This window comes from Electrophorus electricus, chromosome 3, assembly GCF_013358815.1.
Source record: "Electrophorus electricus isolate fEleEle1 chromosome 3, fEleEle1.pri, whole genome shotgun sequence".
In the NCBI taxonomy this organism is placed as follows: domain Eukaryota; kingdom Metazoa; phylum Chordata; class Actinopteri; order Gymnotiformes; family Gymnotidae; genus Electrophorus; species Electrophorus electricus.
In genome coordinates this window covers 2,127,712-2,137,500 of record NC_049537.1, presented here as the reverse complement: position 1 = coordinate 2,137,500, position 9,789 = coordinate 2,127,712, and positions in this window count along the sequence as shown.

Genomic DNA, 9,789 nt, shown 5'->3' with positions numbered 1-9,789 from the left:
AGTGCACAGTTGGCTCCTGTCACCAACTGAGTTGCTGGCAAATCCCAATATGCCTTTTTTCTTTAAAATGACAAGATTATTCCTATTTTTTAGCAGTAACCAGTTGGAATCTTTTACTGCTATTTCACTAGAAAGTCACTTAGTTTGTGTGTGTGTGTGTGTGTGTGTGTGTGTGTGTGTATTCACAGTTCCTTGCAAACGTATTTAGTCTTTTTAAAAGGCATTAAAGACTTTCTGTGATGTGAATCCTCTTTCTGTTCACCCTGGCATCCAGGCCAGGTGTATGTAGAGCTCTTGAACTCTCTATCTGGTGCACCTTCACTCCAGCCTCAGTCCCTGAAGTGTGTAGCTCCTTGAGAGTGATGTTTGGCCTTCTTGCTCTGATGCTGAATTTGGAAGCACAGTCTTGTCTAGGCACTGTCTGGGTCCTGTGAGGCAGTTTCCGTTTCTTCACAGTTGGTTCAGAGATGCTCAGTGGGATGTCCAGACTTGGACATTCATTTGTAACCTGTTCCCTGTGTTCTACATGACTTTATCACTAATTCTCTCTAGTTTCGCAGCTTTCTCAGTCTGACCAATGATACGTGAAATTAAGGGTGAGTTTTAAAAATAATTCACAGGCAATTGTAAGCCAACCATGTCTTCTTTGGGGTAAATTCGGAGCTTGTGCAACATGGGTTACACTTAGGCAGTTTTGTTAAGGTTGTTTTTTTAAACTTAAAACATTTAAATTAAATGGGTCAGTCTTTTAAGCACTTTGCTGATGAAGGACCTCTTTTCAAAACATTCTACACTGCATTTACTACCTATATAAGTGTGTGTGTAGGTGGAGACCCTCCAGGTGGAGGTGAGCATCAGCAGAACCCCATGAGCTGGTCATGTAGCTGCATTTAGCTGACACTTTCATCCAAAGCAACTTACAATTATGATTGAGCACAACTGGAACAATTGAGAGTTAAGGGTCTTGCTCATGGGCCCAACAGTGGCAGTGGTGGCACTTTAACTGGCAATCTTATGATTACTAGTCAACTACATTTCCAGCATTTAGCAGACACTTTTATCCAAAGCGACTTACAATTATGATTGAGTACAACTTGAGCAATTGAAGGTTGGCAGTGGCAGGACTTGAACCAGCAACCTTCAAATTACAAGTCAAGCCACTGAGGCAGCTAACACTGCCAATTACCTTAACCAAGTACCATTACCTATCACTAAGAAAACATTTTCATTTTCTGATTTAATAAAACATCTGATCTTGCCACTGTGGCATCTGCTAGCTCCTCCACACCATCTCACACCCAAGTCTCACACCCAAGTCTCAGACCCTAATCTCACTCCCTAGTCCTACACCCTAATCTCAGACTTTAGCCGCACACGCTAGTCTCACACCCTAGTCTCACACCCTAGGTTAGGATTAGGGTGAGGGTTAGGGCTGGGTTTTGGGTTAAGGTTAAGGTTGGGGTTGGGATTAGTGTTAGAACTGGGTTTTGACTTAAGGTTAAGGTTGGGGTTGGGATTAGTGTTAGAACTGGGTTTTGGGTTAAGGTTGGGGTTGGGATTAGTGTTAGAACTGGGTTTTGGGTTAAGGTTAAGGTTGGGGTTGGGATTAGTGTTAGAACTGGGTTTTGAGTTAAGGTTAAGGTTGGGGTTGGGATTAGTGTTAGAACTGGGTTTTGGGTTAAGGTTAAGGTTGGGGTTGGGATTAGTGTTAGAAGTGGGTTTTAGGTTAAGGTTGGGGTTGGGATTAGTGTTAGAACTGGGTTTTGAGTTAAGGTTAAGGTTGGGGTTGGGATTAGTGTTAGAACTGGGTTTTGGGTTAAGGTTAAGGTTGGGGTTGGGATTAGTGTTAGAACTGGGTTTTGGGTTAAGGTTAAGGCTGGGGTTGGGATTAGTGTTAGAACTGGGTTTTGAGTTAAGGTTAAGGTTGGGGTTGGGATTAGTGTTAGAACTGGGTTTTGGGTTAAGGTTAAGGTTGGGGTTGGGATTAGTGTTAGAACTGGGTTTTGGGTTAAGGTTAAGGTTGGGGTTGGGATTAGTGTTAGAACTGGGTTTTGGGTTAAGGTTAAGGTTTGCTGGGTTTGTTTGAGGTCTGATCGCTGATGTCTTGAACTGCATCTGTAGCCAAACCCTCCTCAGATTCACTCATGATAATGTCACAGATACTCTGTTGAGAGTTTATTAATCACCTACAAATTACCACTCAAAATAAATGTTTTTTTTTTTTTGCTTTTGATTTAAAGGTGGTGCTGCAGTCTTCACTACAGCATTGACAGAACACAGTTGTTGTATCTGTGTGTGTGTGTGTGTGTGTGTGTGTGTCAGTGTCTATATATATATATATATATATATATATATATATATATATATATATATATATATATATATATCTTTATATAGAACCAAGCATAGCATATTATATGCAAATCATTTGTCTGTTTATTTACTACTGTTGCTTAAATCTTACATTTATGTAAACCTCAGATTTCAGATTAAGCCCTGCTGTGTTGGTTAGCATCAGGCTCATCTGTATGCTGTTTCAGTCTCTGAGCCATTACATAGTTTCTAAATGCAGTAGACCATTTCTTAACAATCAGAGAAGCTCCCTTTTAACATTCTAACCTTATCGCAGTGTCCTATTCCCAGTCTGATGAAGCAGTGTGACATTTATTAGTACTGGTCCCAGGCTGTGGTCACCTGTTACGTATGGGCCTTTTTCTGGGTGGTCAGGTGAGGCAGTTGGAGAGGCAGTTGGAGGATGAGAAGGCGTTAGCTTTTAGTGAGCTGCAGAAGACCAAGCAGAGAGCCCTGGAGACAGGGGAGAAGGCTCAGAGACACCAGCGAGAAGCTGCTGGGCTCTCCAGCTCTGTCATGTGAGACTCACACTCACGCGCGCACACACACACACACACACACACACAGCACTCAGTTTTCAAGGTTTCATCCACATTTTCATCATTCTCTTACTTTTAATTAAGTTATAATTTAAATAACTACTTTTACTTCTGCTCCGGTAATTATTATTTTAAAGAAATAATACTTGTACTTGAGTTCAGTTGTTGGCTACTCTGCCCACCTCTGTGAAACACTGTAGAAGTAAAACTGAATAGAAAGTTTAGTAGCAGAAGGTACTGAACTAAAGGTTAGAATTGAGAACGTGACACTCTGTCCTAGGATTCCAAGGAATCTGGATGAACGTTTTCCCGACAGTCATTATAAAGGTTGATGGTGAATTGTGGAATTGTATTTGTATACAGTTATTTTAGCACAGGGCACCTCTGTGTTGGGCATGTGTGTCCAAAGGTTTAAAGACTAGAAGCAGCTTCAGTCTGTTGGACACACACGTGTCCAGCCACGGCTGTGTGGTAATCATCTGACGAGTGTGAACAGTGTGTGTGAGACAGACAGAGAGGATTAGGGGGTTGGGTTTTGCTTATATAAACCCCCTGATTACAGATTTTGAAAAAAGTAATTAACTGTTGTGTATACAGTTATGTGCAAAATAATAGCAGTCTAACATCACTAATGTATTTAATTACTGGTTTTGGCAGAAAAGATAATACAACATGGGGAAAAAATTCATGACTAGGTGTAGCCGAGTAATGGGCAACCAACAGAATCAACCGTCATGACATGTACGCTGCTAATTGGGTGTAACTGACTCATTGAATGAAAGGGGCATGTTTAAATTAATAGCAGTGTGGAGTTCAATTAGTGAGATCATTCATTCTATGAAGAAACAAGTGTCAGTTATGGCCCTTATTTAAAGACGGAGGGCAGCAAATGTTGTACCTGCTGGTTTTAGCTCTTGTTCAGTGAGTAAAATGGGTCATTCCAGACATTGTACCGAAGGAGAAAGAACTTTGATCAAGATGTTGATTGGAGAGGGGAAAACATATAAAGAAGTACAGAAAATAATTGGCTCAGCTAAAATGATTTCAAATGCTTTAAAATGGCAAACAAAACCCCAAACACGTGGTAGGAAAATAAATACTACCATCCGCGTAGATTATAGAAAACAAGAATGGCAAAGAAGCATCCAATGATCAGCTCCAGGGAAATCAAAGAAGATCTTCAGTTACCTGTGGGTATTGCAACAATCAGAAGATGCCTACATGAAGCCAAACTATTTGCAAGAAACCCTCATAAAGTACCATTGCTGAAAAAAGCAAAAGCAAAAAAGACATGTTGAAAAGGTTAGTTTGCCAAAGAACACACTGACTGGCCTAAAGAGAAGTGGCGCAACATTTTATGGACAGACGAGAGCAAGATTGTTCTAATTGGGTCTAAAGGCCACAGACAGTTTGTCAGATGACCCATAAACACTGAATTCAAGCCACAGTGCACTGTGAAGACAGTAAAACATGGGGGTGCAAGCATAACGGTTTGGGGATATTTCTCATACTTTGGAGTCGGACCCATTTATCGCATACCAAGACCAGTGTGAATATATCAAAATATTGGAAGAGGTCATGTTGCCTTATGCTGAAGAAGAAATGCCCTTGAAATGGGTGTTTCAGCAGGACAACGATCCCAAACACACCAGCAAGCGGGCAACATCCTGGTTCCAGACTGACAAGATTGATGTTGTGAATTTGTGGAGTGACATCAAAAATGTTGTTTTTGATGCAAAATCAAAGAATGCAGAAGAACTGTGGAATATAGTCCAATCGGCTTGGGCTGGAATATCTGTTCACAGAGGTTAGGTGTTAGTTGACTCCATGCCACACAGATGTAAAGCAGTTATCAGAAGTAAAGGTTATTCAACTAAATATTAGTTCAGCGATCAACAGAAAAGCTAAATCTGTAAACAACTTTCAGTTTATACTGTAAATATTCGAGTTTGTAAATGAAAATGAAGATACTGATTCTTTGAACAGCCCATTATTCTTTTTTTTTTTTTTTCATTTTCAGTATAAAAATTGATATTTTGTACATGTTTTCATTTGGAATTGAATGTGCAGTGCTCCCAGTGCCTTTTGTGTATATGAAAATAAATGCTATTATGAGGATTGAGCTTTTTCTCAGTTACACACACACACACACACACACACACACACACACAAAATTTCTATTATTTGTAGAGGAAATATTTTTTAAAACCTTATTGTTTGGCCTCTGGTGAATGAATTGTAACTAGATTAGACACATAACCCAATATCTGTAAATTCAAGATCAAAAGATATCTGTTATTGGTTGTATATTGGGACTATGTATTTATTGTTGAAGTAACTTTATTGAGGAACCTCAGTATAAAAGAACAGACATCTACTTGTGGACATTATTTTATTAGTCTTAAGTTTTATTAGCTACAGTGGGACGTTTTACAGTTATACAACCTGTATAATTTAATCAACTGGCCATTTATATTCATAAATATGAGTTATTGATGTTGGCATGAGTGCTGACTGATGTTTGACTGTCTTTACATGTACGTCCCCTGTGTCGCGATTCAAAAACGGCTGGAGAGTAGGAGCTCCGCTGAGCATCAGAGCGTCTGCTTGCTTCTCTCCCTCATGAATGGGAGAGTTAAAGGGCCCTTTGCTGGAGGCTCTATATGATGCACGTCTCATGATCGCCAGGGTTGTTTATCTGTTTCCCAGCTAAATTTGTTTTGGGGTCAAAGTATATAACAGTGCAGCGATCCTGTTTAAACAAAACGGCAGAAGAGAAGACAGCAGGCTTCAAGTGTCAGGAGTTTGTAATTCCAGAGGATCCATATCCACATGCCGATTGGTGTTTACAAATGAATCAGTGCAGCGGTAGTCCACTGTACATTACGCAGTGACAAACATTGCTTAAAAATTAGCTTTACTCACTTTGCTTACGCAGAGCTGTCGTTACCCAGTGTACATGGCACTTAGGAGTGTGCATTTGCGCTCACGTGTGTGTGCATGCGTGCGTCGGTACACAGCCAGTTGCGGGAGGATATGAGCAAGTGTCAGGGAGAACCGAGGTAGAGAGAGAGGGAGCTCCTGCACGTCCGCAGCTCCAAGGACTCCCAGCTGCAGGAGACGGAGGAGGTGGTGCAGAGGACCAAAGACATGCTGGACAAAACGACAGCACTGGAGTTGCTTTCCACAGCATGAGGAAGGTATCTCTGAATTTAATAGCCATGTTTTCTTGGTTTCTTCCTGTCTGTCATACTAATCTCCTAAGTCCTGGTTTTGGGGGAATACTGCAAAAAATGTGTATTTCTTTTATTTTCAGTTTTTTGTCCATATGTAGATTTGGTGAGATGTGGACTGTGTGCTATTTATGTCTATGTGCTTAAGACTATGTGATGTAAAATAAGTCTGGTTGTTACACTAGTGTAAGTCAAATGTGTGTGTTTCATTTAGCTAGTTTTATAATCACATATTGTCCACAATTCCACGTAACTGCACTCATGAGTTTCTGGCTGCTAGCACCTGTGATATATTTGAAATCATTTGATCCTCACGCAGTTGTGCACATGTAACTACTCTGTGTCATTCCTTTGGTTTTACCTGGAATCACATTTTCCTGTGAGCAGAATGTGAGGCCTGTATTTAGAGTGCCTGTACCATGTATATCACATTATGTAAAAATGACAGTTTCTATTACATTATGTACATTTATATAACTTCCAGATCAGTATATTATGAAGAGAAAATACCACCACCTGATCCATTCTGTTTTCCCCTCACTCTATCCTGTGGTTTAGGTATTTTGTACTGGTTTTCTGAGCCAAATCTGTCTCTTCCAGTCCTTAACGTACCTTGTAAATTCCAGATTCAGTGGTTGTGCTTCCAGTGGAGCCCATGCCGGTTGGTCTGTGTACTAAAACAACACAGCCTCCCTACGTTAGCTCTCATATCTGCTCTGAGTCAGTGTGGGAAGGAGCTCTTCACTCAAAGTCCTGCTGTTGGCGAGTGACCATGTGCCACAAGCAAAATACTATGAGCATGTAAATGTAAATGCAATCACTTTACTGTGGATGTTGGGAACTACATGTAAGGCTGAGAAATATGCATGAGAAATATGTCATGTATGTACTGAAAACCTCCCTGTCTCTGTGTTATAAATGTCACTGTGTTTTGAACGATTGCATGGGACTTTAGGTGTCCTGCCTATTCTCTTAGTCAAAGGACTCTGCCGTCTTCTGGTTGAGTTGAGAACCTCTCCTGATATAATCTGATATTAGTCTAGCCACTGCTAGAACTCAATGCCACGCCTTGTAATCTAATTCCCTCACTTTTTTTATATGTGAATGATCTTATGGATATGATGGATATTTGTTTATTGATTACTTAGTTGATCTAACTGCATATTTGCATACATACACACATACATACCCACAAAGTCTTTGGAATGAACTAGTGTGTGTCTGGTGGCCTTGCTGTCTCTGTTTCAAGTTGCTGTTTCATTCCCAAAAGGGAAGTACGAGGGGAATTGGACCAGATGAGGAAAGAAGTTGAGCACAAAGATCAAACACTGAAAGACACAGAGGACAAGTTTCAGCAAAGAGCACTCCAGGTTCCTCGGAACACACACACACACACACACACACACACATCCTAACACGCGTGCACGCACACAAGCAGTACTCAGACCAAGCCTCACCTGTGAGATTAACGATCTTTTCCAATGTTGCAATCCAGCTCAACCATGTGGAGGTAGCTGTTCAGGATTATAACCTGGAGATGGAGCAGAAACTAGCCTGCCTACAGGGGGCACTGGAGAGGTCAGCCAGCGAGGTCACTGAGCGCAGCAAGCAGGTAGATAGCAGAGGCTTCTGCTCTGTGACTGTGTCTCGTGGATCCCTGTATCCAACCTCCCGCTAGTTAGTGCCCTGGAACAGCTTCTGTGGCTGGCTGGTCTCTGTCAGGTGGAGTATCTCACAGAGAGGCTGGAACTGGTGCAGAAGAACCCAGAACAGGTATGTACCCAGAAATGCTGTCTCAAACATACAGTACACACACAGGCCACTTTATTACAAACACCTGGGTTGTCATGCATTCGCTGGCCACTTTGATACACCCAAGACCCTCTACTCCTGTTCATATGGGTCCATTCACAATCACAGGAACACTTTTGACTACTTGATGTGGCGTGATACTGACAAGAAGGTGGCCCGGTTGTGGTTGTGTACTAGTGTAAGTGTATCGGGCCGTGCTGCTTCTGTGCTTGCCAGCTACACACAGATCTCCAGCCAGTAACGATCCTGTACTCAGAAACCATTGATAAAAGGTTGCAATATAGCTACACAACATATAAACATCATATAGCTAACAGTAATTATTCAGGGCCATATCTGAGTTCTAGTCTCCTACTGTAACACCTGTACAGCAGGCATTTCTAATGAAGTCGTCAGTGAATGTTGTTTTGAATGTAGTTTGTAAACTTTCTCATTGAAAACCTTGCGTTCTCTACGTATTTTAGTGGGTAAATTATCTTACCAGCTAGCAGAGACATACATTAAATAAACCTCAGATTCTGTTAGCTTTAGAACTTTAAAACTGGCTTTCATCATGCCGATTTACATGTCTTAGCAGAAAAGGTCAAATGCATCGCAAATATGTGTAGGTCAGATGTGGTGACAGGAACAGGTTCTCCAGCCCACAGCAGTACCCTGTTTATGCAACATTATGCATCAGCACACACACACACATACACACGCACACACACACACACGCACACACACACACGCACGCGCACACACACACACGCACGCGCACACACACACAAAAAAAAACAAAAAACAAAACATGTTTGCCTCTACTAGTAAGCAAGGTAGCCAAAAATACAAATATAAAATGATAATGTCTAAAAAAGGTGGGCGAGGTCCCTGAGTCCATCACAGTCATGTACACACTTGTCTCATTCCCACAGGGATTGTCCTTTATCCAAATAGCATCGAGCATTTTATCTCCACGTGTCAGAGAGAGTGGGTAGGTCTCTCACTTTGATAAAAACACTTTCACAGCGCATTTTTGCGATGACATGGAGGTAATTTGAGTTTGAGAAAAGGAGAATTGAGGCTGACCCAGTGTTTGGAAACTCCATGTGATGTGTGGAATGCGTGTGTGGGAGGAAAACGGCTCTGTAATTATCCCGTAGTGAATATTTTTGCAGATCCCACAACTGCAATACACAACCAAGCGGGGAGAAAGGGTGGGTGCGAGCCCTCATGGTCCTGGACTGTGTGTGTGTCAAACTGCCTTCATAAACCACTCATAACAATGCTTACTGTTAAGTCATCCAAATCATATTTAGTGCCATTCTCCACACTTGTTTTTAAAAGAGGTGTTGGCTGTTTTTGTGTAAAATGGCTGTTTCTGTCACTGTCGACATCATGCAGTCGTTCATTTCTTCGGCCAGGCCACACCGAGTGTGTAAGAGGAACGGACTCTCTGCTGCTGCCGCCACGGCAGCCAGACAAGCACGGACACACCAGGGTTGCAAACACACGCACGGAATGCCTGTTCCACAACTGCATGTCCTCCAGTTTAGTGTGGTTTGACGTTTTATTTTGAAGCATTCAGATTCTTTAAAGTGGTACCAGTATGAAGTAAAGCTTAGTAATTGTAATCATGCTCTAATACCATCATAATTATAACTATCACATTAAAGACTTCTGGAGTGTTAAATGAGCATGGCGTAATGGAGTAGTGTGATACCTGAGAATACTTATTCCACAGGTTTACTGCCATGTGCTATGTATCAGTAAAATGGAAATTTTTACTGTGACCTTGGAAACTTGTAATGGGCTTGTGTGAGAGCTTCATGAGGTTGCTTTGTCACTTTACAGCTTGGTTATCCAGAAACTTA